This window comes from Musa acuminata, chromosome BXJ1-3 (assembly GCF_036884655.1).
Source record: "Musa acuminata AAA Group cultivar baxijiao chromosome BXJ1-3, Cavendish_Baxijiao_AAA, whole genome shotgun sequence".
Taxonomy (NCBI): Eukaryota; Viridiplantae; Streptophyta; class Magnoliopsida; order Zingiberales; family Musaceae; genus Musa; species Musa acuminata.
This window is the reverse complement of record NC_088329.1, coordinates 34,215,863-34,222,704: the sequence shown is the minus strand read 5'-3', so window position 1 is coordinate 34,222,704 and position 6,842 is coordinate 34,215,863. Positions and strand designations below refer to the sequence as shown.

Below are 6,842 nucleotides of genomic sequence, written 5' to 3'. Positions count from 1 at the left end.
TTGGAAGAGTGTGTAGTAGTTTATATGACAACTAGAGAAAGTAGAGAATCACAAGGAATCATCTTAAATGATATAATAAAGCTCTGTATATCCTACACATATATAATGCTAAACGGAAATATTATGTCAACTACTTTGGGTCTTATTATTGATTCTCTTAATTGTTCATTTGATATTAAGAATTGTGATTATGTTAATTTGTAATAATATTGAGCTGTTGACAACTATTTCTCGGGAGTTTAGTACTATAAACAGAGACAAACTCCCAATCATATCATGTTTAAGAGAAATAATACGGAGAAAGGGTAGCAGAAGAGCCTTAGGCTCTTCATATTTAGTTATCGATAGACTTCAAATCACAAACAAAATGGACATATACACTGGCAAAGGCATGAAATCAGATCCAATTGGTGGCCGAAAATCCAAAGATGCGAAAAAGGAGACACTGAAGAAACTAAGAAACCAAAAAAAAAAGATCGATTTCTGAAAAAGATTAAAAAAATGTTAGAGCTTAATATTGATCGGACTATTTCACCCAATCTAAACTTCCATCATGACATCATAGCAGACCGTGAATTCGTCTCTCTATGTTCGATTAAAATTTATGTAATATTTTTCTTTAATTCGCACGTATTAAACCTAATCCAATTTGCATTTGAGAGGGATATTAGGGTCTGATATAAATTGGAGAGAGGAGCCACTAACCGGGCAAAAGATGAAGACTTACATTCGGAGAAGACGAAATGGTCGTTGTCAAGGTGACGAGCTCGATTGTCGCTACCACGAATGCCTCCTATGCTCGTCGGAGCACGTTCATCTGCCCGCTCGGATCCCTTCGTCGCCCCCATACTCATTACTTATCCCCTCACCTGGAGATGGATCGAAGACAAGAGAGAGAGAGAGAGAGGAGTCGAAGATATTCAAACGCATTCGTTTGGTCGTCAAAACGTTCGAATTCGGATTCAAATTGATCAAGAAGTGAACCAGATCCGATTTGTTTGCGGATCCGGGTCTCTCTTAGGCCCAAATTTATTTGTTATATATATATATATATATATATATATATATATATATATATATGCTATCTAAACATACGTTGACTTCGCAATAATGATGTTTCCTTGTAGAAATTAGATTTTTCTTAATATATTATAATTATTTTAATAATTTTTTTTCAGAAATATGTGAGGAAGACAGGATTCGATCTTTTAGCTAAACTATGTGACTTTTCGAAAATTTATAGGAAGTATATATATATATATATATATATATATATATATATATATATATATATATATATATATATATATATATATATAACGTATTGGAAACAACACTCATCAATTAGGTTAAATGATTAAGATGAAGTGAAAAAAATGTTGAAGCACACACGCTTGCTGCATGGCCCCAAACGTGATGTTCGTGAAAGTCCTCGAAGAGTTTTGGGATTAATGATTTAGTCGACTGCATATGGATATGACGTCTTCTTTTGAGACTAAGAAAAAATGATGAGGAAAAGAAGAAAGATTAAGAGATTAAATAACCTATGATTGATCATATATGTAAATATAATTGGATGATTTTTTTAAAAAGTATTATTTTTTAATGATGTCTTCAATTTTTTGTTTTCTAATTTGATACCCTTATTTTCCTCTAATATGTTAAATGATACTCATCGTCATTTTCTCCTTGTCATTTTCTTCTTTCTTGTTAGTATTATCAACCAGCTATCTCATTTTTATCCCATCATTATGGTCACTTTTATCTCTTCATTTTTGTCTCGTCATGATTGTCTTCATCTCGTCACTTCAATCGGATAATTTCTATCTCATCGTGGCTACTTTCATCCCATCGTAAGATTTTATCATTTTCACCTCATTGTGATTATATTTTTCTCTCATGGCTTCTGCTTTTCACGTAAATAATATTTAAGATATTAGAGAAAAATAATAGTATCAAATGGGACAATCGAAGGAAAACAAAAAAACTTTTTTCAAAAATATATCTCAAAAAAAATTTATTGGTGACAATGGAATTTTTTTTTGGATTAAACAGTGATTAAGGCAGAAGAATGAATATTCTTGACACTGCAGTCTGAATTCTTTTTCCCAATCGACTTTTAATTTATCTTTTTATTGCAGTCTGTGTTCTTTTTCCAAATCGACTTTTAATTTATCTTTTTATACTAAAAATACAAGCGTGCGTAGATCACAGTATGCTCCAACGAATCCTATTCGTAATTAATGCTATGCTCAGCGACTCCTTTCTTTGCCATCACAAAGGTGAGAAGGACACTTTTGATTTCTCAGATACAATCAAAGACGACTACTACATTTTCCCAAGACAAGGAGGACTTTTGTAAGCACATAAGCTACTGCATGTCTTATCTTTTTAATTACCTAAATATCTACAAAGGCGAAGACAAATAAGAAAAAGTCCCCATTAATTGACATAGCATCTTGAATTATGTACACAATTATTGATCTTAATGCTTAAAGTCTTAGGCTTATGCAGGTCTTTGACTCTTCTGAAACAATAAATTCGAGATATTTTTTTGTTTGTGATTGGCTTTGTTTCTCGAGAGGTATGAGAATTCATACAAGGATGATTGACGGAGGATTAGTCTAATGATTTATGGTCTTGAAGCTTATATTGCAGGCTTTACTAACACACCAACCTAATTAGCAGAGGAATGAGAGCTAATTGATAACCTGATAGGTTGAAATGTTTGAACATTTGACTTGGTCGAAGCATGCGTGCAACGGACGACGCGTGAGGGTCCCAGTGGCAAGCCACTACGGTGAACCCTCCCCACAAAGAAATTAATTTAATATCATAGTGGATCGATGACCCACGTATCAAATATTAAACTAATAAGAATATATACTACACTTGATCTTAGCCAAAAGGCTGAGAAAGGTATGAGTTTATCATTTACAACGGTCCTTCTTTTATACTGCTCTTATCTCAACATAGAGCCATTGCTAACCGATACGAGATTATTTTGTCTACGTCGTCTCAACAGAGAACCTCTTCTTTTATACATTTGACGTTTCATAAGTATGATAATGATAAATATTGTTTGTATCAATTCAATTTGATACGGATCTCTATGTATAAAATGTCTTCAGGTATAGTCGAGAGGTCTTAGACGATCGATCTTACACAAAAATCAAGATGAGTAAAGTTTCGAATATGCTCCGTGTGAAGTAATAAGATAAAATAAAGAAATAAGATGGGGTGCAACCATTTGCATGGAATGAGGTGCATCGTTGCAACTCCCATGCAAGGTGTGATATGGAGGAGAGATTTACGATCTCCCGTTATGCCTATATAAGACATGAAGGAAGGATTCATTCATCCAGTGCAGAGAGAAAGAAAGAGAAAAAAAAAAGTGAGAAGAGAGAATTATTTTTGTCCTTTCCTATTTGGTTTATCCTTTTTATGAATTTTTCTTTTTCTATTTCTCCTATTACAAAATAGAAGATATAATGTTTCTTTTTCTTGTATTATAGAGAAGTTTGTACTTCCATCTTTTTACTATGAATACCTTCTAGTTTTTTTCATGAATGTTTCCTACAACCAATTGAGGATTTTATCATGTTAATTGGTGTTATTATTTTAGTTGATTTTGATATTCGATTTTATTATTTTAGATTGATACTATTTACCCATATTTATTTTTATTTTTAGTTTTAGTTTTTCTTTTTTCAATAATGGTATCATAGACAAAGGTTCAAAAAAATTAAAGGTTGCAAAGTTATATTATTTATGATAAATTGGGGGAGTCAGTTCAAGGAGGAATGCAAATCAAGTAAAATAATAGTAATAAAGTTTGAGATCAAAATGTTCAACAAAAATAATTTCTCCCCACAAAAGATGAAGATAAGGGTAATTCTAAGGAAGGATAATTGCTTGACAGTAATTAAAGACAGATTCAAAATTTTCACAAATGACAAAAAGTAGATGGAGATGGATGACAATGCAATTGCCATGTTGTACCTTATATCTATAGATGGAGTTTTATCCGATATCACAATAAAAATAAAAACAAAAGAGATCTAGAATACTCTGATAATGTTATATGAAGCCAAGTGACTTATAATATGATCTTAAAGAAAATGTTTTTCACTTGTCGTATATTAGAATCCACATCGTAATGGATCATGTCAACACTCTTCATAGTTTATTCTCCCAACTTTCTACCATGGAGCATGATATTAAAAAGACGAAACATACCGAGCTTTATCTTTAAAGTCTACTTGATTCATATGATCAACTCATTATCAACCTGACCAACAACAAAACCAGTTTAGTCTTTAATATTATTGTAATCATAAATCTAAAAGAGGACAATAGACATAAAAATAAGGAAGATAGATTAGTAACGTTATAGTAAAAATAAGAAAGATAGATTAGTAACATTATAGTAAGTTGAGACATTATCTACAATAAGAGAAAGATCAATAGAGCATAGCTCGACTAGGAGCATTAGATAGAGTAGATCAAAGTCTAGAAGAAAAAAAATATATCCAAGTGCTAAAATTTTGACAAGATGAGGCACATCAAGGAATGTTGGAAGAATAAGAAGAATATAGATAAAAGAAAGAAGCTTGTGGATGTTTGGCTAGTAGATTCAACATCTTAGCATATGACTAGAATAATTCTATCCGTACTAACCTATCTAAGGAGGATCTATTTTTCTAGATAATGATCATACCTTAGAGATTGTCAACTTTGGTACTATCGAGATAAAGATTTATGTTGATATTGTTCACACCATTCAGGAGGTATGATATGCCAAAGGCTTAAAAAAATCTACTATCAATTGGATAGTTGGATAAACTTAGTTGCATAATCGATATTAAAAATAAAACTTGAAATATTATAAAAAGAGCATTCATCATTATAAAGGTATCGTTATAAAGGTAGAGAAGATTCCAACAAATCTATATATGCTTTTGGGGGAAACATATATGAGGTAGATGCATCCGTTGTATCATCTGACTCTAGAAAAGAATCTACTATATTATGACTATGACATCGAGGATTGGGACACATATTAGAATGAGATATGAAGATTCTCTCCAATGAAATATTTATTACCGGACTCAAATTAATAATTATACCTTTTTTGTAAGCATTATGTTACAAGTAAGCAACATAGACTAAAATTTGTCAGATCTACTATAAGAAGTAAATGCATACTTACCTTGATTCATTTTGAAATTTGAGAGTCATTAGCGGAGGAGCAAATCATTTTGTTTCATTTATTACTGATTATTATAGGAGATATTGAGTGTATTCAATCAAGAAGAAGGCTGATGTATTTTCAGTTTTTTAGTTGTTTAAAGCAAGAATATAACTTAAATCAGGGAAAGAGATCAAGTGTTTGTGAATAGATAATGTAGCATAATATATGAGCAAGGGGTTTGATGCTTTCTCAGGAAAATTGAGAGGCAGCATATAGTGCAATACAGTCCTCAATAGAATGTATGGTAAAGTGGATGAATACAACTCTTTCGAAGAAAACTAAAGCTTGATCCTAAATCAAAAAATATATATTCATAAGTTATACTGATGGAGTGAAAGGATATTATCATAGGAGATGTTATGTTTGTTGAAGATCTACAAAATGATACAAGTGATAGCACATGGATAAAAAGTGAAAAAGGATTATTAGGTAACATAAGAGTATGATGAATAAATACAAGTCCAAATTAAGGTCGAAGAAGTGTGATGGTCAACTTGTAAAAGGGTACCATTGACATGACATAAGAAGTATATTTGGAAGAGCTGCATATTATTTTCTAATAGAGGATGAAGAGTCATTAACTTTCTAAGAGACTACATATAGTCCTTGAAGCTCTACATAAAAATATAATAAGAGAATTTGTACCATTACCACAAGAAGAAAAGTTGTTATAAATAGATGAGTCTACAAGATCAAGAGAGATAGTAATAATTATGTAGAGCATATCATGCACGATGAAAGGATATCAAGTAGCCTATCTATCTTTTCAACTAATATCAATGCATGAACAAGTGTATGATTCCTAGAAGCTCTTTCGAGTCAAAAAGAATGTTCTGATTTTAATGATATATTTTTTATTATTATTGACTTTTGATAGCTCGAATAGTTTGAACTTTGATTTACATCTAGAGCAATTAGATATGAAAACTATATTTCTTCATAGTGAATTTGAAAAATAAATTATATATGAAAACTGTATTTCTTCATAGTGAATTTGAAAAAGAGATTTATAAGCTTCAACAAGAGAGTCTTGCTGGACAAAAAATAGTACTTGGTTTGCAGGTTGAACAAATCTCTATATGGTTTAAAGCAAATGACAAAGGTAATAGCAAAAATATTGATTCCTTTATCATTAATCTTGGAGATAATAGATTCAGTATAAACTTGCCTATTAGAAGATGTTTGATGATGATAATTTTATTATCTTGCTAATGTATATTAACGATATGTTGGTGACAGGTCCCAACATAGCAGCTTGAATTTGTACACAATTATTGAGCTTAATGCTTGAAGTCTTAGGCTTATGCATGCCTTTGACTCCTAAAACAAAAATTTGGAGAAGATACTTTTCATTCGTGAATGGCTTTTCTTCTCTTGGTATGAGAAGTCGTACAAACATAATTTGATACAATTGAGGAGGATTAATCTAATGACTTAGAGGAATGAGAGCTAATTGACGAGCATTCAATATCGTGTTCCCTTTATATAGTATGTCTTTTGGATCACAACCCAAATCTGTTTCCCCACTCACCTCTTTCATAACCTCTCAACCATAGCTGAGGCTGAAATGTTTGAATATTTGACTTGG

General features: G+C 31.4%; 1 pseudogene; it reads right to left on the bottom strand.

Annotated features, from left to right (window-relative positions):
• Positions 1 to 2,747: 2,747 nt before the first annotated feature.
• On the bottom strand, positions 2,748 to 2,923 carry LOC135639405 (U2 spliceosomal RNA; annotated as a pseudogene).
• Between the last annotated feature and the right edge of the window lie 3,919 nt (positions 2,924 to 6,842).